Below are 24,721 nucleotides of genomic sequence, written 5' to 3' on the forward strand. Positions count from 1 at the left end.
TTTAAGCGAGTATTTAAATCTCCTTCGAAAGGATGATCTTAAATTTGAAAATGAGTTTTGGGATCCGCTCTAACTTTCCAAAAATAGTTTTGATAAAGTTTGAAAATAATCTCTGGAAATATTTAAAGTAAGAATGATTTGATCATATCAATCATTTTCCGAATACATGGCAAATATCAAAACATTATTTTTTAATAAAATAAGAATATTATTTAATAAAATAAGCGGAGTCATAAGTTCTCGAATGAATATTCAAAATAATATTCATTAAATAAATAAGCGGAGTCATAAGGAAAATGTTCAACTCTGGGTCCCCTATACTAAGGGTATACGCAAGTATAACTTATCTCTAGCATAGGTATTATGCAGTTTATAATCAATTGAATCAACAATGAGATATCAAGATTCCGAAACAGGCATGCATATTTATATCATAACAACATGCTCCAATATATCGCAAGACTTGCTAATAACAACCATGCACTTGTCACAAGATAATGCACAAACAATTATATACATCACAACAACAGTATAACGGGTAGAAAACTTGTCTGACTGTTCCGGGATAGACTTAAGCTTAAAGAGGGTCCGGTAATCTATGAACAACAATATAATCCAGAATTAGGCCACGGTCTCTTAAGAAACTAGTCAAAACTCACTCATACCCTAACGGTTGCTTACGGTCGCTTACACGCTTAATGATTTGCGTTAATCGCTTGCATACCCTCGGCTCCACCAATTTTAATAAATTAACCGTAACGAATTTTAAGACGACTCTTTCGTGAATACTCTACCAACTGCCTTAACCACCTTATATAATTTTTTCATAATCCAATTAGTCTTTTAAGGGCCTTAAACAAGGTCTCAAAGTAAAGCTAGGGGTAAAGATTCATTTGCGAAACACCGTTACTTAAAACGGTCGTTTCTCCTAAACTGTACATCGGAACCAAGCGAACCACATATCAAAACGAATCTTACGAAACCCTCTAGCTAAAAATGGCAATGTTATAGATTGGTTGTTGAGTTTTCTGTTCTGAACACAAAGAACAAACAGTTGAATAAAAACGGGTATTACGACAACTATGTTTACGCGATTACCAATGTTTAAACTACTCCAATTAACCACCAACCAACTCATAACCATCAATACAACAAAACTTCACCTAAACCATACCCCATCAGTCCATAACCTCCAAGTTTTTTAACTCAAACAACTACAATCAAGACCTATGAACTATAATCAAGCTTTAATTATCAAAACACTTCCAAATCAAATCAAACTACTAATAATTACAATCCATGCTTCTCATTTCACAAAACCAATTATTAAACTTACTAAAAAATAAAGTAAAGACTAGGGTTTGAAGTTTATACCTTCCTTGGTAGTTGTTAAGTTGCTAGGAAGCCTTAGGGATCCTTAATCTAACCTCCTACAAGTTTGATCTTTCCAAAGAAATCAAGAACACATAGTTAGGTTTTGAAGTTTCTAAAAGTCCGATTGAAAGAACTGTAAAAGTGAGGGTCTTACCATGCTTATTTGGATGAGACTTGTGAACAAGAGTTGTAGGCCATCTCAGTACCTTTCCAACGAGCTATAGAAGACGACATTTGAGTGAGTATTGAAGGAGAATTGGCAGTTTGAAGTTGCTGGTATTGTTTTGGCCGAGAGCTTTTGTTCTTGGAAGCAAAAGTCAACTTCTATTTTTTGTGTTTTATGATATTTGCTTGGTTTCTTCTCCTTTTTGTCTTGGAAAATGTTTTAGCTTTTTACCATGGTAAATTTTACATGGCCCAAAATCAGCCAACAAAACAAAACCCCTTGTCATGCTTATGTTATCCTGCTTGTGTCATCTATTTGTCACATGTCTTTGTCTTATGGTTTGATGGTGTCATAATACCTTGGATTCTTGTACAGACTTATCTCTTGGTTGTGTATTTGTTTTATGGTTCGCTTAACTTTCATTCTCGATATCCATTTGAGGGATCATATCCGGGATCTCATTATTTGAGCTTCCCTAAATCTTTCCTAATATTTTATAATCCTTTAATGATCCTCTCATATAATACTTAATTAAAAATCCTTTTAATTATATTACCTTATACTCAATTCTTTCGGTATCTGGTGGATTTTCGGGAAAAATCAAAGTGTCCGGATTCGAATTCTAACGACCTTTAAATACACTCATCTACTTTATGGAATACTAATACGATCTTAGAATTACCATAATAGTACTCCTATATAGCGTGGTCTGATAATTTTCCTTAATCAGCATCATCAGCAAAAAGTTACTATTCATCAGTGTTTCAAAAATTCCAAAAATTGGGGTTATTACAGTTAAGGTCACGGTACATCTTCGTACTTCCTGGGTGGATTGAATATCTGGAGCTGTGCCCTTCGTGCATCGGCTCATCCTTTAACTCTTGCATATTTGGAATCCAAATTCGGGACGCATACCTCATGATCCCTTTCTCGTCCTTCTCGCATCTCACTTCTTCACCGGTCAATGTTCCTCTTTCTTCACTCATCTTCTTTTCCTGGCATACTCGTATCTTTTGAGTCAGCTCCGGTACTAGCTTAATCTCAAATAATCCTTCCGTTCCCTTATCGATCATTTTCACGTCACTATCCATCTTCTCGAATTCTTTAACTAGCTCCTCCGATGTCATTATCATCTTGAGTCTTTCCTTCCTACTAAGGGCGTCAGCCACCACATTGGCTTTACCCGGGTGATACAAAATTTCACAGTCGTAGTCCTTAATCAACTCTAACCATGTTCAGTTCCTTCTGAGTGAAAATATATTTGAGGCTTTTATGGTCAGTGTAGATCTCGCATTTCTCACCGTATAAGTAGTGTCTCCAAATTTTCAGGGCAAACACTATGGCTGCTAGTTCTAGATCATGCGTCGGGTATCTGCTCTCATACTCCTTCAATTGTCGAGAGGCATATGCTATAACTTTTCCGTGCTGCATCAATACACATCTTAATCCTTTAAGCGATGTGTCGCTGTATATCACAAACTTTCCATTTCTATCGGGAAGAGCGAGCACTGGTGCTGACACCAGCCTCCTTTTCAGCTCTTGAAAACTCTCCTCACATTTCTCTGTCCATACAAACTTTTCTGTCTTCCGGGTAAGTCTAGTTAGGGGACCAGCTATCTTAGCAAAGTCTTGCACGAATCTTCGGTAATATCCTGCTAAACCCACAAAACTCCTAACCTCTGTTGGGGTAGTTGGTATTTCCCAATTGGATACCGCCTCTATTTTGGCAGGTTCAACTAAAATTCCCTTGCTACTCACCACATATCCTAAAAACTGAACTTCTCTCAACCAAAACTCGTACTTCGAGAACTTGGCATATAATTTCTCATTCCTCAAGATTTCTAAGACTATCCTCAAATGTTCTGCATGTTCTTGCTCTGTCCTTGAGTAGATCAGAATATCATCTATAAAAACTATCACACATATATCCAGGTACTTTTTGAACACTCTGTTCATCAAATCCATAAAGGCTGCGGGTGCATTGGTTAACCCAAATGACATGACTAAGAACTCATAGTGCCCATACCTAGTGCGAAAAGCAGTCTTCGGTATATCTTCCGGTTTGATTTTCAACTGGTGATATCCTGTTCTCAATTCTATTTTGGAAAAATGTACAGCTCCCTTGAGTTGGTCGAATAGGTAATCAATCCTGGGGAGAGGGTACCTATTCTTAATAGTCAGCTTGTTCAGCTTTCGATAGTCTATGCATAATCTCATACTATCGTCCTTTTTCTTTAAGAACAGTACTGGTGCTCCCCATGGTGACACACTGGGTCTTACATTCCATTATCTAATAACTCTTGTAGTTGAGAAGCTAGTTCCTTCATCTCAACTAGGGCTAGCCTATATGGGGCCTTGGATACTGGTGCCGTTCTTGGTGCTAATTCTATAACGAATTCTATTTCCCTGTCAGGTGGCAACCCTTGTAAGTTCTCTGGGAATACATCCTCGAATTCGTTTACTACGGGTATGTCCTGTATATTAGGGACCTTCTTCTTGGTATCTATCACATAAGCCAAATAGGCCTCATTTCCCTTTCTTAACAATCTTTTTGCTTGTAGCATGGTCAGAAATTTCTGTTTCTGTTGTTGACCTTTAACCACTACTTCTTTTTCATTCTGCACTCTTATCTTTACTCTCTTCCGTTCACAATCTATTTGCGCTCCGTTACTGGATAACCAATCCATTCTTAAGATTACATCAAATTCTCCTAACGCAAATGGGATTAGGTCAAGCTCGAAGACCTTCCCTTCTAATTTCAACTTGCACTTAGGGTGTACTTGATTTACAGGAATTATTTCTTTGTTTGCTATTTCCACTTGTAATATCTCATGTAAGGGTATGGTGTTAAGTTTTAACTTTTTAGCAAAATCTTGAGATATAAATGACTTGGTTTCTCCAGAATCAAATAGGACATTTGCATGCTCGGAATTTAACAAAAGGGCACCTGCTATCATGTCAGTGTTTCGAACAGCATCCTGAACAGTCATGTTGAAGGTCCTAGCAGCTGGGGGTCGGTTGGATGCAGCTCTGCTCATACCTGAGACTGGGGGCTTTATTATCGGGCAATCCTTCCTCATATGTCCTACTTTCCCATATTGGAATTATGTCTTGCTATATTGGGGACAGTTGTTGGTAAGGTGTCCGGGTTGGTCGCACCTGTAACATTTCAGAGGGGCTCTTTCCTGGGTGCACATCCCAAGTTGTCTTTTTCCGCATGTCTGACATTCTGGTATTGGGGCACGTGGTTGGCTATGAAATGTTTCTTTAGATTGTCTGCCGCCCTGGCCGACACTCTCGCTTGGGGCCTTTCTAAATCCGGTGCCTCGCGCAGGTTGGGACACCATTCCCCTGACGAACCTGCTTGGAAGGCTCCTGTTCCCGGTTCCTATTCCTTGGCTTCCTATCTTCCTCTTCCTATTTTCCTTTTCCTTCACACTCTGCTCACTGCCAGCTTTAACAATCAAGGCTTTCTGCACTAAGGTGGCATAGTCTGTCAGCTCTAGCACTGCCACTCAGTTTTGGATCCATTGTTTCAGACCAAGCTGAAACCTTCGCGCTTTCTTTTTTTCGGTATTCACGAACTCAGGCACAAATCTCGACAACTCAGTAAACTTGGCCTCATATTCTGCCACAGACATCCTATCCTGTTTCAACTCCAGAAACTTAATCTCCATCTGGATCTCCATAAACCTAGGGAAATACTTGTCTAAGAACAGTCGGGTAAATCTATCCCATGGGATCACAGCATCAGTCTTTAGGTTTCGTTTGGACTCCCACCAGTAGTTAGCTTCTCCTTTCAGCATGTAAGAAGCGAAAATGGTCTTGTGTCATTCCTCAACACCTAGTATCTCGAATGACTTTTCTATCTCTTTGAGCCAGGCCCGTGCTTCAACGGGGTCGGCAGATCCTAGAAACTCTGGGGGTTTGAGAGATTTGAAGGCCCTAAAGGTAGTGGTTGCAGTCTGTTGGGCATCATGTGGCTGTGGTGGAATAGGCTGTTGGTTCAGATTTGCTCTTAGTAGCTCCATCAATTTATTCATGGGGTTCCCTCCCTGATGGGTATCCTCAGCCTCTTCTTCTATATATTCTTCCTCATCATATTCATTATAGTCTAGGTCCTCTTCACTTTCTTCATTTACTACAGGGTCAGGTTCATTCCGTTGTTGGTTAACTGATTCTGCGGGCTGTGCCCTGGGTCATCTTCTACGGGGTGGCATTGTTCTGATAATGAAGATTTGTCAACATAGTTGTAATTATAACAATTGGATTAATTTATTCATGTGTAAGCATGTCATTTATTATCTAGCATGTTTTTATAAAGTGCAGTAATATGGACATCAATTTCTTGATAACTGCTTAGATATATATTTCATAAGGTCACCCACTTATATCTTGGGGAACAAAATAACTAGCTGAGTGCATACATGCCTGATTATAATACATCACTACTTGTCCTGAATATTGAAATGCAAATACATAAGCCGTGTACCCTGAAGGGCTAGGAACGCTATCTACTACTAGCTATCCTATCAAAATTGGTGACAAGTCACCCAACCTTCTTCAAGGTCCATATCTAGTTACTAGTCCCTCAGTCACTGGCACTGCGCGTGAGGTCACGCTCCCTCCTCATCGCTCCTGCCAACATCAGCTCTGCATCAACTATCGGGATGTATCCTCCAATCGCTGTCTCCCTCATCTGAACCCGGGTACAGAGCTCGATCCCATCAATCTCTCTGCGGGCTATGGCTGGAGAAGCAGCTCTGAAATCCCCTGGGTATCCTAGTCTGATGGCTCTCTCAGCTGTCAATGCCTGGCGTAACTCCGCAATGCGAGCAGATGCTGTAGTAATCTCAGCGTTAAGCTGAGCCACCATTCAGTCCTGTACATCAACATGTATGGTCACCGGGGGTGGTAGAGGTTAGTCTAGGTCGCTAGAGGATATGTCATAAGTCTCGTAGACCTGTGCATATATCCCATCCTCGTCATCATCATCAGTATAGGACATAGGGCTCTAAATCCCTGGGGGTGGGGTAGGAGAGAGAATAGTCGGGTGAGGGTACATCTCTACATCGCTCCAGCCTACGCCATCTCCCTGGGTCATCTCAACGTCATTAGCTATGGGGACAGGAAGGTCAGTCTCCTCCTCTAGAACATCCTCAGTAGGGTCATCATCTGAATCATCAATAGGTGGGTTCTCTGGCTCGGGAGTAGGGTCATGCTCAGGAACCATAACATCCTTAACAGGATCAACCTCCCTCATAGGCTCCACTGGTACCTGACACAATAGGCAAGGTGTTACTAACTTAGAGTCAAAATTCCCTTAATGGTAAAACTGTCAAGACTACCCGTGTAGCCCAACGACGAACTCGACTTGAGCTCTAATTGATTATTTTATTTTCTTATGTCTACGTATTTTATATCCTATCGTTTCCAAGATTTGATAACCTAAGGCTCTGATACCATTTCTGTGGCGCTCCAAAATCCGGGGTCAGGAATCTTGGAGGCCACGCCATTGAAACTACTACAACCACACAACTCACACTACAATATGTAAATACTCATGCTTCACGACCCCACACTTATCACACAGACACACACTTACATGTTATTGTCTTGGAAATGAACCATTCATAACTAGAGTAATTCAACCATCAAGTGATAATTATTACAACCCAAAAGTGATTAAGTCTTATCGGGGAGTAACCTTTAAGTAAGGCTAGTCCGTCGGACAAATATACGTTTCTTGTTTAGTACCTTACATCAGTCATAGTTATAAATAAGCCGAACTAAAAACAACTGAAAACTAATCCAGCTTATTCGGACTACCTGTGGTACAACACAAAACAATCTACGGAACAACTGGCCATTTCCTACCCGTTTCCTGGCTGGGGTTCTCATGGCAGGCATCTTGATTCACTGTTGTGTTGTGTTAATCTAAGAAAACAAGTGTGAGCGATAATGCCCATCATAATAATGTACAGTATACAAATGACTGTATGATAACTTACGTAAAACATCATATATGATAGTTATGTTTTATTCGAAATTAGTTTTCCTTGGTGATACATACCATCTTATGAAAACAATTCTTTAATGGATTTTATTAACCTGCGAATACCTTGAAAGTAAACCCAGCACCTAGGCTTGGGTTACGGTATTGCATCACAATTCTAATTGGAAGAATTAGGACATTCATTGGAGCCACTGCATATGATGATCAGACGTACTGCGATAAAAGTAACCTTTTCTACTAGTAGAAGGACTACACCTTCGTATCCCGGTTATCACCCTTGCCGCATACGGGCTATGTGTCCTCATTTTGGGTATACACACACTTCGTAGGTCCGTAGGTACATATTGTACCGTCTCCTACGGTACCAGTAGTCTATCTAATACACGAAGTACTAGGATCCTACCCCTCCCTTGTCCTTTAGGAGATCCTATCATACCTCGAGAACTCGAACCACATCGAAGTTCCCCCAAGCGTTTTGCTTGTTGATAGGAGTAACTTTACTTTATTTATATATATATATGTACTTTGAAAAGTTTTCGGAGGAAGTACTAAGGATGTGAGTTGACCGTTGTCAACAGATAATTAAATAAGGGGGAAAAGTTTCTCCTTGAAACTATATTAAAAATATTAAATAAGTCGGGATAATATTCTCCGACAATCTGAAATTATTCAAATGATTTTCAAAATCAGAAAGTAATTTAAATCCGGTTCTATGATTTTTAAATCATAACTAAACCCTTTAATAAATAATAATTAATTAAATAATAATCGATAAATAATTAAACCTCGAATGAGTTTACTCTTGCAAAAGAATATTTAAAATAATATTCCTCAACTAGTTTATGTCTATAAAATTAATAATCTTTAATGTTTAATCAGGTTTGAAATAAATAATCGTTGAAGTATACTCCTCCCATATTAAAGGAATAGGTATATAACATTTATTATTCGAACGATAAAATATAGTTGAGGGAATATGATCGTCGGGAAGTCGTTTTAATAAAAGTTCGAGGTATTTTAATATTTCGTAAGTGGACGTTGAGTCCCTTTAATACGTACTATTATGGACTTGTAATCGTCCTATAATATCACCGGAATGACTCTCGGGTTTTTATCTTAAAATCCCTACCGACTCTTGGTCTTATTATAATACGATATGCTTATAGCGGAATTAAACATTTCATGATATATACTTATCGTACAACATTGATATATCATGCAAAATTCAATAATTACGTATCATGGCAAACATGGTACTTATGCAATGATAATAAACAATCCTTTCACAACACAACAGTAAGTGGAGTTGGGTTCATAAATTTGCCTGGGTATCTCGAGATGGAGGATGCTCTAGGTTCCGCTCGGAAATCTATTAATCATAAACACAATTCGTTAGGTCCCGTTCTAATTTACGGCGACTCGCATTCATGCGCTACTTATTATGCACCATCTCAACTTGTACTACCCTTATTATTCCTTTAAGTCCTTATTCACATTATGGTCGCTTCATTTCTCTAAGTATCTTAGGTTCATTTTCATTATCGCCGTCGGTTCCGCTTATGGATTCTACGGTTTCTACTCGCGCAGTCTCGGCTCCGATATTTTTATAAAATTGAAAAATAATTATTTTCACTTGAAATTTTTATGGCAGTTAGGAAACTCAATATTTTACTCTCTGTAAAAATTTTATGATTTATGAACACTTTTAAGTCTATCCTTTATATTTTCAAAATTCGTAATTCGTAGCAGTTTTTGTCGCGTAAATCACTTTTAGTAAAACGGCCATAACTTTTGATCAGTAAATCGGAATCAAGCGATTCAAGCCCCCAAACGATCCTTATAACATTTTCTATCATAATCAAGGGTTATTTTTGAAGAAACTATCTTCGGGACTTTCTGCAGAAACTTAAAGTTACGATTTGTCTGTTTTAACGGAATTACGTTTACGATCGGGGTTTCGTTTACGCCCTAACTCTTAACACAACCACCAACAATAATCATCTCATCATCAACACATAAAATCCTCTCAAGAACATCATGTTATTGAGGAAACAACAATCAACTTTACATCTACTTAACTAAACATCAAGATTTCAACAACACCACTTCTAAAACTAGGTTTACAAGTACATACTAAATGGATCTTGAAAATGAATCTTAATTAAAGTTGGGCCAAAGATTTTTACCTTTCTTAAAAGCTTGAGATGTGTTCTTGAGGATGGTGGAGTCTTGGAAGTGCTTGGTATGATTTTTGGAACCTAATACCACCATTGAAATCAAGAAACCAAAGAAGAGTTACTATTCATACTATTCACTAGTAACTTTCTTGATTTTATTTCACCAATCAAACCTTGATAAAAAGAGATGAAAGAATTTTCTTACCTTATTTTGGTTGTTAGAAAGCTTGATAATTAATGGGATGATTTTACCATGGCTAGATTTTGAGATTTTGATTTTGAATTCCTCCCTTTGATGAAGAAGGCAGAATGGAAGAATGAAGGGGGGGGGGTTTATGCTTGCTTCCTTTGGTTGCTTCTAGGAAATGGGATGGGTGATATATTTTTATTGATTGATATTCTTCCTAGTATAGAATCCTAGGTTTATTCCTTGTTGCAAATCTTGGGGACAAATCCAAGTAGCTTGCTAGTTATCAAGCAAAACTACATGTGCTAGCTTCCTTAGCAAACTATTTGGCTAGCTTGCTTGATCATCCTAAGTTTAGCTTACTATTTGATAAAGTAACCATGGTTACTTTCTTACCATGGTTAGTTAGTGCGTTATATTTATTTAATCGTTTACGTTTTTGCTCGGTCGCTTAAGCGTTTTCATAATACTTACTCGTAAATGGTTCGCGACGTAATTCCTTTCGTATTTATTCCTTATATTTTGAATTATCATACTTGAATATAAATCCATAGGTTTTTAATCTTGTAATTATATTGTGATTCCCGTAATCCTCGATGAGTCGGAAATACGGTCGTTTTTTAAAGTTCGTTTTCTTCGAAAACTAATAGCGTTTACATACACACATTTGGTACGTATAATCATAATATCAACTCCGAATCTCATTTTCTCATGCACTACATAGTGTGGGCTCAAAAGTTTTTCCCATCCGTCAGGGTTACTATTCATTAACATTTTACAAGGTCTCAAAAATTCGAGTTATTACATCGACCCATGGTCTTGGCAGTTCATCGACCCTTTTCTTAAGACCTTGTAAGATTATGCGGTTAGAGAATTCAACTTGCCCATTAGCCTGAGGGTAGGCCACAGAGGATTTGATGTGTTTAATCTTGAGTTGTGAAAGTGTTTCTACGAACTTTTCTCCTACAAATTGGGTTCCATTGTCAGTTACCACGATTCTTGGTACCCCAAACCTGAATACAATATACTCCATCAAAAACTCGATCATCTCCTTCTCACGGATCTTGGCCAGGGGTCGGGCCTCGATCCACTTTGTTGTGTAGTCAACAACCACGACAATGTACTGAGCTTGGTTTTTGGACTTCGGTAAATGACCCACGATGTCTATGCCCCATTGATAAAACAGACATGGGTTGACAACAAGAGTCATTTCTATCGAGGGCTGATGAGACACTGATCCATATAAGTGACATGACTTGCACTTTCACACGAAATTTTCACAGTCACTTCGCATTGTAGGCCAAAAAAACCCTGCCTCATTATATTAAGAACTAAGTTCTTTCCACTCAAATGATCCCCGCAAATTCCTGTATGGACTTCGACTATCGAGGTGTGAGACTCTTCTGGTCCCAAGCATCGGGGTAGTGGCTCCACAAGCCCTGGTCGATAATTTGCCTTCTAGCACACAATAGTTCTTTTCCTTGTATGATATGGCTCTGGATTCACCCTTATCTTGGGGAAACTTGTTCTGCAAGATGTACTCCAAAATAGGTTGACGCCAATCTGCAGCAGAGGAGATTTCATTGACATTCAGCATGTCGAAGGGTGGAGTATCCATATCAATAGAGGGCACACTTCTTTCCTCGACATAAATTGCCTCTAATGTTGCGACGACAGATGATGCTAATTTGGACAAGGCATCAGCCCACTGATTGTCTTCCCTGTAAATGTTTTTGATTGTCCATGACGAAACTTTCTCCAGCAAGGACATAGCCAAATTCAAATATGTCGACATTCGAATATCATGTGCCTTAAACTCACCTTGCAGTTGTTTGGTGACAAGCTAGGAATCGCCAAATATTTCTAAAACTTTTACTTCCAGCTCAATCTCTAAGCGTAGTCCTACTAACAAAGCTTCGTATTTGGCTATATTATTTGTTACTAGGAATGAAAATTTCAAAGCTTGTTGTATTTTGAAGCCCTCTAGACTGATTAAGATCACACCTGCGCCCCCTGATGATGTTGTTGAGGATCCATCGACGTAAATAGTCCAAGCCTTATGTGGGAATAATGTTTCCTCAGTTGTAGGTGTGTCAAAATTGCATTCTACAACAATGTCTGATAGAATTTGGGATTTCATTGCACTCCAGGGTAGGTATTCGATGTGAAATTGGCTAAGTTCGACCGTCCAAGCGGTGAGACGCCCTGTCATATCCGATCTGTGCAAGATGCGCTTCAAGGGCTGATTGGTCATGATTTTTATAAGGCGGCCTTGAAAGTAATGACAGAGCTTCCTGCTTGTTATAACGAGAGCATAAACTAGTTTCTCCACATACGGATAACGAGTTTCTGTATTTTTTAGAGTATGGCTGACATAGTAAACTGGGGCTTCACGTCCCTCGACATCCTTGACCAAAACGGAGGCTACCGACCCATCAGAGGCTGAGATGTACACTTTTAAAGCTTCACGAGGCAATGCTCTTGCTAAAACTGGTGGGCTTGTTAGGAAAGTTTTCAATGCGTCAAAGCTTTCTTTACATTGATCATCCCATATCCACTTCTTGTTGTTTGAAGCCTCTTTGATAACCTTGAAAAAGGGACTGCATTTTTTAGAGGTTTGTGGTATGAAACGACGAAGGGCCGCTATACATTTAGTGAGACGTTGAACCTCTTTAATAGTCGATGGGTCTTTCATTTCAGATATGGCTTTTATCTGTGAGGGGTCAACCTCGATTCCTCATTGAGAGACGAGAAATCCCAAAAAATTTCCAGACGTTAGACCAAAAGAACATATTAAAGGATTTAGTCGCATGTTATTACAATGAACGTTCTCAAAGGTTTCTCGAAGGTCGAGGGAATGACCGCTTGAAAATTTTGACATTGTTATCATATTGTCAACATACACCTCGAGGTTTTGACCCAACTGATTTTTAAATATTACATCCATTATACCATTATACGCTGAAATGTCGCATCGGCGTTGATTAACCCAAAAGGCATGTTTTGGTATGCGAAGACACCTCGATGTGTGATAAAAGCCGTTTATTCCCAATCTTGATCATCCGTCCTGATTTGATTATAGCCTGAGAACGCGTCCATGAAAGATAGGAGTTCATGACCAGTCGTTGCATTGATAAGTTGATCTATATTCGGCAAAGGATAATAATCCTTAGGGCATGCTCTGTTAAGGTCAGAGTAATCAACACACATTCTCTATTTTCCATTACTTTTCTTAACCAGGACAACAATAGCAATCCATGTAGGAAATTTCTCCGGCTCGATAAAAGGAGCCACTAAAAGTCGATCAAGCTCTTCGTCGATAGCTCGACGCTTTTCTTCTGAGAAAGTGCGCCTCTTTTGTCTAACAGGATTCTTTTGACGGTCGATATGCAGGGAGTGTCTTGCAAAGTCGGTTGGAATTCCAGGCATGTCAGACGGTGACCATGCAAATATGTCCGAGAACTCCCGAAGCAACCTCGTTAATTCATCTTTTATATGAGGATTTAAATCTTTTCCAATTTTAACCGTTTTACCGGGGGAGTTTTCATCAATCGCAACTTCGACTGTTTCACCGACAGGTGAGAATGAGGAATCCCAGGGAATGTCGATGATGTTACTAGGATCTATCTGAACGACTTCGTTGACAGATTGAGCATCAGTATCTTGCTTCTTATGCATGACAGTAGTAAAGTAGCATTGTCTTGACACCGCTTGGTCGCCACACATCTCTCCCACTCCAAACTCAGTCGGGAATTTCATCTTTAGATGGGGGATTGACGTAATGGCTTCTAATTCCGAGATTGTCTTTTGACCTAGTATGGGATTATGAATTGAGTTTGCACTTATTACGTGGAACTTAACTATCTTCCATACTTGGCAAGGCATTGTGCCAAAAAGCACGGGCAGGTCAATTGTCCCGACCACTTTCACCTCATTACCTGTGAAGCCATAAAGAGGTGAATGGGTATTTTCTAGCTTTTTATCACCTGTATCCATTCGCGCTAAAGCGTGATGATAGAGGATGTCGATAGAACTACCGTTATCGACAAGGATCTTTTTTACTATGTTAGTGCCAATTTTGGCAGTGATAACCAGCGTATCTTGATGGTCTCCTATGATGTTTGGGGCATAGTCCCTTCCGAGAAAGATATGACGAGAGATGGAGAAGGCTTGTACCTTTTGGGACATTGAGGATTAACATTACACACTTCTCGAGCGTAGGACTTGCGATAGTTGTTTGACATGCCTCCGACGGCATAACCCCCGAAGATTATGTCGACTATTTTATCGTCTTGTCTCTGATGAGTCTGGACTTGCCCTTCAACATAATGGAAGAAATGGCCTTTCCTGATTTTGGATTCAATGAGATTGCTTAATTGATAGCATTATTTTGTAGTGTGTCCAATATCTTCATGATAGTCACAATACCGAGAGCTCGGAGGACGACCCGGCTTCATCAGCCTTGGGGGTCGAAAGTCTGGTTCTGTTTTTAAAAATGCCAAAATTGTTGCTTTATCAACTGTGAGCTTAGTAAACTCTTTATCTTTTCTGTCCCGGAGCTGCCATTTTGATCTGATATCAACCGTCGTTGATATTCATGGCTCCTCGGGGTTCGATGTTCTTCCCTTCCATTATCTCTACTTGCTGGTGTACGTCGAGGGGATTTGGAATTATATCCTCGCGATCTCGGAGTTCGGGGACTATGAGCTCTTGACCTGTCATATTTGTTGTAACAACCGAGAAATTATGCTTGTATTATATCATAATAAAGATAAATTATGTGTATTATTATGTGATTAAATGTGTTGAGTCATTAAACCCTAACTGTTATGTGTTACGTGTTGTCTGTTTTGACCCAACCGTGTTTCGGATATTTATTGAGTGTTTTATCGTAAGTTATATATTTTATATCAAAACCCGTACAGCTCAAAACCATGTTTTAAAAGCTCGTATTTCAAACAAAATCATTGGCCCTATTTTGTCAAAAATGCCCTATATCATATCGCTATTCTGAACCCCTAGACGTTTTACAAATTTACCTTTTTCGCGAAAAATGACTTTTCGCGACCCCTTCGGGTACCAAAAACCCCACAAAAATCACATTTTTATTTTTATATGATCATGAAATTATCATACATCATTTTGCTTTGCATTTTTGTAATATTCACAATTTTTGGGAATTTTTAGCATTAATTTTGTATTTATTGGATATTTAAAAATTCATTATTAATACCCAAAAATTATAAAAATTGGGGCCAAATATTTTTATTAAGAGTGTAATTAGCCCCTTAATTTTATTTAGGGTTATTATTTTCATAAATATAAATACCATATTTATAATTAATTATTCAGTTAATTACTATTAAAAATCAGAAAAAAATAAAAAGAAAAGGGATTAGGGTTTGAGTGAAGAACAGGGCAGGGGAATCAAAGTCGATTTTGATCGTGATTCTGGCATCCAAATCGAACGTGTGAGTACTCGTTTTGAAGCTTATGATCTGTAGTTTCTGTTCATGCAATTATTTTCGTTGATTATTGAATTGATTTTTGATTGGTATTTTCGGGTTTTAATTTTGAATTCGGGTTTGAATTTCTAGTTGTTGTTTGATGTTATTGTTGTTGGAGATGAGTAGATCATCGAGTTTCCTATCGATTCGTACCGGTTTCGTAGATTTTGGTTGTGGTTCGCGTACTCGTCGGAGAACCGCCGCCATGGCGGTGTTCTTCGTTTTCTGGTGATGCTGCCGACGAACGAAGAAGGAGAAGGACAAGGGAAGGTGCTGGGCTTGATTGTTGAAAGAAAACGGAGCAGAACAAGCTTGGAATTGTGTTGGTGGTTCGCCGTTCGAATCGCCGGAAAATCCCCGCCGACGTCGGATTCTGGGTTGCTGGGGTGTGTTCTTCGCGACCCGGGTTCGACCCGGTTTGCAACCCGGTTTCGACCCGGGTTTGATCCTAAAAACCCTAATCTGAAACCCTGAAATATGTTTCTGATATATTATTTATTTATTATATTTTCTAACATGAGAAAATCAGTTTTAATAATTCTAATAATTAATTAGAAATTAGTTTTTAAATTCTGAAAAATAGTATTTTTTTAATTTCTAAATTATTTTATTAAATTATAAATTCGAATTTAATTATGTAATTAATTATTTAATTATTTATCTAATTATTTATTAGTTATCTAATTAATTAATAATTAGGTAATTAATTAATAATTAGGTAATTAATTAATTAATAAGGATTAAATAATAAGATTAATAATCCGATAATTAGTTAATATTATGAGTAACTCGTATTCATACGAGTAGTGATTCGATAATTAGAATTATTATTCGAGCGATAGTTATTCGAAGAATGTCGTAATAATTATTTGTATCGTATAATTAAATATCGATAATTAATTAACGAATCGTATAAGTTACAATAATAATAATGTAATGGTTCGATAATTATGTGAGAATTGCCAGTAGCTCGTATTTATACGAGTAGTTAATCGTTGAGTAGATTATAATTCGAGTAATTAGTAGTTATTCGATAAATAGCGTATCAGTTAATTGAATCTATTGACTATTTGTAAATAATTGATCTGATCGAATAAGTATTATTAATTTATAAATAATTGTAATAAATCCTAATAATTAGGGATTAATTATTTTAAAATACAATAATTATTAGATAATTATTTAGAAATGTAATTAAGGATTATTTAATTATAATTATTTAATTATAATTAATTATTAATTAATTAAATCTTGTTTAATTCATAATAATTAAACCGTTAGTCCGATTTGAGCGAAACGAAGACCCATAGACTCAGAAAAATGAAACGAATCCAATAAAAATAGTTGTAAGTTATAATTTATTCCGAAAGAGAGTGGTTTTGTGATAATTAATTATTCATAGGCCCTATTAAGGGTAGAATCGAGTCGAGTAAATCCCGAAAATTTTTAATAAAATCAGATAGGGTTAGTTATTATAAATATGAGTCTAGAATCGATTCTAAAAATAATTATAAGTCTAAAAATTAATTATGTGCTTTACATGGCTATGTGAACCTTACGTGCTATATAATTATATGTGTATATATGCAAGTCAGATAGAAACGCATGGGTAGACTCATAAGGTTACGTGGTATCAATTTGAGATACACGTATATAGTAAGTTATCTGAACGACTATCTTTCTATGATTGGTTCAGTGTTAGCAAGGCAGAGCAAGCTAGGGACAGAAGGCGGTGAGTTGAACCGGGTTAAGTACGCGCAAGGCAAGTTTTTCCCCTATTCTAAATTCAGAATAGTGAATTATAATTCTTTTTCTCATATCAGTTACCTTTGATAATTATTGTTCAAATACACTGTTACCCAATTATTAATGCTTGTTTCTATTTCATTTCGAATCTTGATTTCTCCCAATTTATTGAATCCTCTATTCATATTCCAATACTTTTACCCTTGTTACATATACTCTGTTATATCCTGGTGTTGGGATATATCAAAAGCATTCCGATTGTTCCGGATGCTATACCTTGGACTGGATGGTTACTATACGGGCTGGGTTTTACCCAAACCATTATTTAATAGGCCATAGTTGCCTGAGTACTATTTATGTTGGTTGGGTCTATGCAGTTGGGTATAGATCTGTACTGTATCCTGACTGATCAGCGGGTTATAGTGCATATGTTGGTTCTTGTTTCCAGTCTTGTTCATTTGGCACTCGCCAGTGTTGGCAAATTATTATCCTATACAGATTCAAATGGTTGTTCAAACCAGCAGCTTATTGGTTCACTTATTTCTCTCTCTTTATACTATATATATTGTTGTAGGCTTGTTGAGCAATTTTGGCTCATCTCTTTTTATTGTTATTCCTATTGTTTTACAGTTAAGGTAGAGAATGAAACCCATCAGGACCCGCATAGTCAAGAAGCGAGTCAAGCAGCGGGACCCTCTTATACCAAGAGTGTTCCTTCCTATTCCCGAAGAGAGCTTTAAATTACGAGATCAGGTGTAGCAGGATAAGTAGTAATGTTGAGTTGAATAAAAGTTTTATGTAGTTTGAATAAAAGTTGTGTGGTGAGAATGTAGATAGAATAAAGTTTTGTAACAAAGAGAGTTCTTAAGACAAATTATTTTATTTGGGTTTGTAATAAAGTGTAGTATGTGGTTCTTGTTTTCAACTCAACCCTTAAAAGATCCTGAGTAGTAATAGTTCGGGGTAATTATTATATTTATATTCCGCTTGTGCAGGTTTAGTTTGTAGTTGTTATTAATAATGCCCCAAATTTATACCCCGGATTTGGAGGGTGTTATAGTTGGCATCAGAGCTTAGGTTTGACCCTTGAAAACAAGAACGTTAGGATTAAGATAAGATATGAAAATTAGATAGGATAGAAGTAAGAGTGTTACGATTATCTGTTTATGTGATTAGAGGTTATGATTTTAGGAATGTGGTTTGATTTGTTTTTGTGTTATTATTGTTATTGGTATTAGATGGCTTCTTCGTCAGAGCGGACTGAGTCAGACCCAGTAGCAACACCAGTACTAGCCCCAGCATCAGTGCAGATATTTCCTCCATTGCCACCACCTCCACCATTGCCACCTGGACCAGCACCAGAGATACCACCTCCACCAGAGGTACCAGACTTTGTTGATTATTTTCCTTATTTTGAGCCGGAGATGCCTGACTTTCCACCTTTGGAGTTACCGATGTTTGATGTTCCTGATATGATTGATCTTTCACAGTGGGATGACCTAGAGCCACAGATTCCAGTACCGCAGCCTGAGATTCCAGATATTCCACAGATGGAGCCAGAGGTAGAGCCACCAGTGTATGCAACTATGGAGCAGCCTGTCTTATTCCCTGCCCCATTAGCTATTTATGCCCCTGTTCCCGGAGTATATCAGTTTCCACAGCCAGAGTTCATGGATGAGATAGTAGTAGATGGGTCGTTACCTTCTCGAGGTTCTAGCACAGATCTTCGTGAGCATCATACAGTTACTTATCAGAATTTTCAGGCGGAGAGAGAGGAGAGGATTCAATGGCATAACCAGTGCAGAGAGATCCTTGGATTATTTGAGACGCAGGCGGATGGTCCCGTCCGAGCATTACGATCAGATTACATATTGAGGGAGAGGTTACATCAGATTCACCGAGTTAGTTCTCAGCAGCTTACGGATCTGAGACAGCAGGATATTAGTGCAGAGACAACATATCGTAGAGCGTTGGGACTTACCGAGGCAGTGCTAGAGGCATTGCAGGAGGAGTTGAGTCACGTGCCACCAGGATTTTGAGACTAGCAGATAGAGGAGTGTTATATCATGTACATTTTTATGGATAGAGGCAGCATAGTATTGTATGACTAGTTTGTATGAGTGTAGCTACTAACTTTGACTGATAGTAGTAGCAGTACGACTGATATATCATAGGCTTTTGTATCAAGCACTGACACCTGCAGCTGGTGTTCTACCCATATATATATATGAGATGGTCTTTTGCACATTTTCTTTATTTTATTTCCAGTCATTTAAGCATTTACATTTATTTTCATTATTTTACCATTGCATATTTACAAATGTTGTTTTATTTACGCTCATGTTGTACCCTTTATGTTTTCAAAAAGATTTTAAAGTATTTAAAAAAGGGATTTATTTACACATCATACTGTTTTATTTATTTAAATATTTACTAAATTGTTTTATTTTCCCATATCAATTGTTTTAACACTATTTTAATATTATAAAGACTATTTCCATTCCATAACACCTGTTTAATATACTGTTATTAAGAGAACCCATTGTTTCATTACCAGAAAGATGATACCTAAAAGAAAAGCACGACCTGACTCATCAAATGGAAATACCGAGGGCAAAAATAATAATAACCAGATGGATCAGATGTTTAATCTCATGCAATAGCAGATGTAGATGATACAACAACAAATGCAGCGGCAACAGCAGCAGTTCCAACAACAGATGTTACAGCAAGCCGCTCATCCAGGATATCAAGTACCACCAGCAGCACCTACGGTTACTTTCAAGCAATTTCAGTCGGTAAAGCCTCCGGAATTTACGGGTTCCACAGATCCTACAAAGGTGAGAGCTTGGCTGAAAGAGATAGAAAAGGCTTTTTCGTTGGTAAAAGTTGAGGAAGAACAGAAGACGGATTTTGTAAGCTACTTTCTAAAAGGCGAAGCTAACTACTGGTGGGAATCGAAGAAAGCTTTGGAAGAAGAAGGTGTGGTATCCTCGGATAGATTCACTGATCTTTTCTTGGAGAAATATTTTCCTCACTTTATGAAGAACCAGATGGAGATCAAGTTCCTAGAGCTGAAGCAAGATAACTTATCGGTCGCGGATTATGAGACCAAGTTCACTGAATTGGCCAGATTTGTTCCTGAGCAAGTGGATACTGATGAGAAGCGGGCCAAGAGATTCCAGCAGGGACTGAAACCATGGATTCGTAGCAGAGTAGCTATGTTTGAACTGACGACTTATACGACTGTTATTCAGAAGGCCATGATTATTGAAGGTGAAAGTGAAGCAGCTCAGAAAGAGAAAGGACCAGGAAATTCTCAGAACCGTTTCAACAAAAGGCCGGGATTTCAAGCCCGGGGAAAAGCAAACTTCAGGAGACCAGAACAAAACAACCAGAGGATGGGTAATCGACTTCCTGCCCCAACTCAGCAAAGACTTATTCGACCGCCTATACCTGATTGCAGAACGTGTGGTAAAAATCATACGAGAATTTGCAACAAGCCAAATGTCACGTGTTTTAAGTGCAAGAAAAGGGGACTACTCTGGAGAATGTCCGATGGGAATAGCAGAAGTCACTTGTTTCTAATGTGGAAGAAAAGGACATATTGCCAAAGACTGCAGAAGAGTTGCAATGGCCGCTAGTATTCCAAGAGTTTTAGCATTACCTCCACCTCCACTACCACTACAAAATCAGCCCAGGGCAAGGAATTTCAACATGTCAATAAAGGAAGCAGTACAAAATCCGAATGTGGTTGCAGGTACACTCCCTGTGAATTCTGTAAATGCTCTAGTATTGATTGATTCAGGGGCTACTAGATCTTTTATTTCTGAAGATTTTATCTCTAAGATAGATTGTGAGACTCAGTGGTTAGATGAAGTGTTAGTCATAAAATTAGCAAATAATGATCAGGTTACGGTAGATCGAGTATGCCCAAGTTGTGATATTGAGATAGGGAGATGTCATTTTTCAGTTGATTTGATACCTTTCAGGTTAAGAGAGTTTGATGTTATTTTAGGAATGGATTGGCTAGCTAGTAATAATGCTCAGATCAATTGCGCAAATAAGAAAGTGAAATTGCAACCGGTAGGAAATAAAATGGTAACATTTAAAGGTGAGAAGCAAAAGCAGAAATTCCTAACCATGATGCAGATGAGAAGATTGTTACGCCAAGGATGTCAAGCTTACTTAGCCTATGTATTGGATACCGACAAGGATAATCCGAAGATTGAAGATATTCCTGTAGTTTGTGAGTTTCTTGATGTTTTTCCAGATGAACTTCCAGGACTTCCACCAGATTGAGAAATCGAGTTCACTATTGATTTGACGCCAGGGATTGAACCAATTTTAAAAGCTCCATATCGAATGGCACCTGTTGAAATGAAGGAATTAGCAAAGCAGTTACAAGAACTTCTCGACAAATGAATCATAAGGCCAAGTGTATCCCCATGGGGCGCACCAGTATTGTTCGTGAAAAAGAAGGACGGTAGTATGCGACTGTGTATTGATTATCATGAGCTGAACAAGTTAACTATCAAGAATAAATATCCTTTACCTCGCATCGATGACTTATTTGATCAACTAAAAGGAGCAGCATGGTTTTCGAAAATCGATTTACGATCAGGCTATCATCAGTTAAAGATCAAGGCAGAAGTTATTCCAAAGACGGCGTTCAGAACAAGATACGGACACTATGAATTTCTTGTGATGGCTTTTGGATTGACGAATGCACCTGCAGCATTTATGGACTTGATGAATCGAGTATTCAAGAAGTATCTGGATAAGTTTATCATTGTATTTATTGATGACATCTTGATTTATTCAAAGATGGAAGAAGAACATGCAGCGCACTTAAGAACGACACTGGAGATATTACGAAAGGAGCAGCTTTATGCGAAATTTTCAAAATGTGAATTTTGGTTGCAGGAAGTGGAGTTTCTAGGACACATCATCAGTATTGAAGGAATTCAAGTGGACCCAGCGAAGATTGAAGCTATTCTAAATTGGGAAAGACCAAAGACGCCAACTGAAGTCAGAAGTTTCTTGGAATTAGCCGGTTATTACAGAAGATTCGTTAAAGATTTCGCAAAGATAGCCACACGATTGACGAAGTTGACGTGAAAGAATGAAAAGTTCGAATGGAATGAGAAATGTGAAGCAAGTTTCCAAGAATTAAAGAATCGACTCGTAACTGCACTTGTGCTTATGTTACCTGATGATCAAGGAGACTTTGTCATATACAGCGATGCTTCGTATCGAGGACTTGGATGCGTTTTGATGCAACATGGAAATGTGATCGCATATGCTTCCAGACAGCTAAAGCCGCATGAACAAAAATATCCGACGCACGATCTTGAACTAGCAGCAATTGTGTTCGCACTGAAGCTTTGGAGACATTATCTGTACGGTGAAAGATATGAGATTTACACGGACCACAAAAGCTTGAAGTATATTTTTACCCAGAAGGAACTTAACATGCGACAGCGACGTTGGCTAGAGTTAATTAAGGATTACGACGTTTCAATCAATTATCATCCAGGCAAGGCCAATGTAGTAGCAGATGCGTTAAGTCGAAAGGAACGATTGAACCTGTTAACTTCTTCAGAGGACTTAATCAAGGAATTCGATAAATTGGAGATTGAAGTTCGTGCACCAGAAAATTCTACCGAAATGATTTACGCTATGACTTTTCAGCCAGAATTATTGGAGAAAATAAGAAGGTGTTAGGAAGAAGTAATGGACCAGGATATCGACAATTTGACAGGAGAAGAGATTACCAGTCAAAAGGATGTTAAGGGAATTTTTCGTGTTGCTTCAAGGATTTGGATACCTAATGTACCGGAACTGAAAGCGGAAATTTTGCAAGATGCTCATAATTCAAGATATTCAATTCATCCCGGAAGCACAAAGATGTACAGAGACCTGAAGGAAAATTTTTGGTGGCCGAATATGAAGAAAGAAATAGCAGAATGGGTCAGCAAGTGTTATACGTGTCAAAGAGTGAAAACTGAACATCAACGCCCGAGTGGACTACTACAGCCACTAGACATTCCCAAATGGAAATGGGAGCACTTAGCTATGGATTTCGTAGTAGGACTTCCACGGACGAAAGCAAATCATGATGCAATTTGGGTTATCATTGATCGATTGACCAAATCAGCACATTTTCTTCCGATTAACGAAAGATTTTCACTGGACAAGTTAGTGCACTTATATCTCAAGGAAATTGTGATGCGTCATGGAGTACCAGTATCGATTGTATCGGATCGAGATCCTCGTTTCAATTCGAGATTTTGGAGACAATTCCAAGAATGTTTAGGAACGAAGTTGAACATGAGTACAACCTATCATCCACAAATGGACGGGCAAAGCGAAAGGACAATTCAAACAATTTAAGATATGCTACGTGTATGCGCAATAGATTTTGAAGGCAATTGGGACGAGCACTTACCGCTAGTGGAATTTTCTTACAATAACAGTTATCAAGCAAGTATTGGGATGCCACCTTATGAAGCTCTATATGGAAGAAAATGCAGATCACCTACCTGTTGGGATGAAGTGGGAGAATGTAAAATTCTAGGCCCAGAACTGATTCAGCAGACCAAGGAAAATGTAGAACTGATTCACAAGCGACTTGAAGCGGCGCAGAATCGACAACGGAAATATGCAGATTATCTAGAAAGGATATGGACTACTAGGAAGGAGAGCATGTATTGCTAAAGGTATCATCATGGAAGGGATTAACTAGGTTTGGAAATAAAGGCAAATTGAAACCTCTCTACGTCGGACCATTTGAAATTTTGAAGAAAATTGGGAAGGTTGCGTACGAGTCAGCTTTACCACCCCATATGCAGCATATTCACAACGTATTTCATGTATCTATGCTTAAGAAGTACAACCCTGATACAAGAAAAGTAATAGAGTATGAACCAGTAGAACTTCAGGCAGATTTGTCGTATGCAGAACAGCCAGTAAGAATTCTAGATCGGCAAGAGAGGGTATTAAGAAATAAGTCTGTGTCACTAGTGAGAGTTTTGTGGAGAAACCCAGTGGTTGAAGAATCAACTTGGGAGCTCGAGGGTGAAATGTTAGAAAATTATCCTCAGTTGTTTGCATAGTATGATTCTGAGGACAGAATCCTGTTAAGGGGGGGAGAATGTAACGACCGAGAAATTATGCTTGTATTATATCATAATAAAGATAAATTATGTGTATTATTATGTGATTAAATGTGTTGAGTCATTAAACCCTAACTGCTATGTGTTACGTGTTGTCTGTTTTGACCCAAACGTGTTTTGGATATTTATTGAGTGTTTTATCGTAAGTTATATATTTTATATCAAAACCCGTACAACTCAAAATCATATTTTAAAAGCTCGTATTTCAAACAAAATCATTGGCCCTATTTTGTCAAAAATGCCCTATATCATATCGCTATTCTGAACCCCTAGACGTTTTACAAATTTACCTTTTTCGCGAAAAATGACTTTTCCGGACCCCTTCGGGTACCAAAAACCCCACAAAAATCACATTTTTATTTTTATATGA

The 24,721-nt window shown here is 38.2% G+C and overlaps 1 pseudogene; it reads right to left on the reverse strand.

The window, feature by feature from the left end:
- Nucleotides 1-24,721, reverse strand: part of LOC141710949 (ABC transporter C family member 10-like) — a 143,580-nt pseudogene that overhangs the window by 110,022 nt on the left and 8,837 nt on the right.

Source organism: Apium graveolens, chromosome 3 (assembly GCF_009905375.1).
Source record: "Apium graveolens cultivar Ventura chromosome 3, ASM990537v1, whole genome shotgun sequence".
Taxonomy (NCBI): domain Eukaryota; kingdom Viridiplantae; phylum Streptophyta; class Magnoliopsida; order Apiales; family Apiaceae; genus Apium; species Apium graveolens.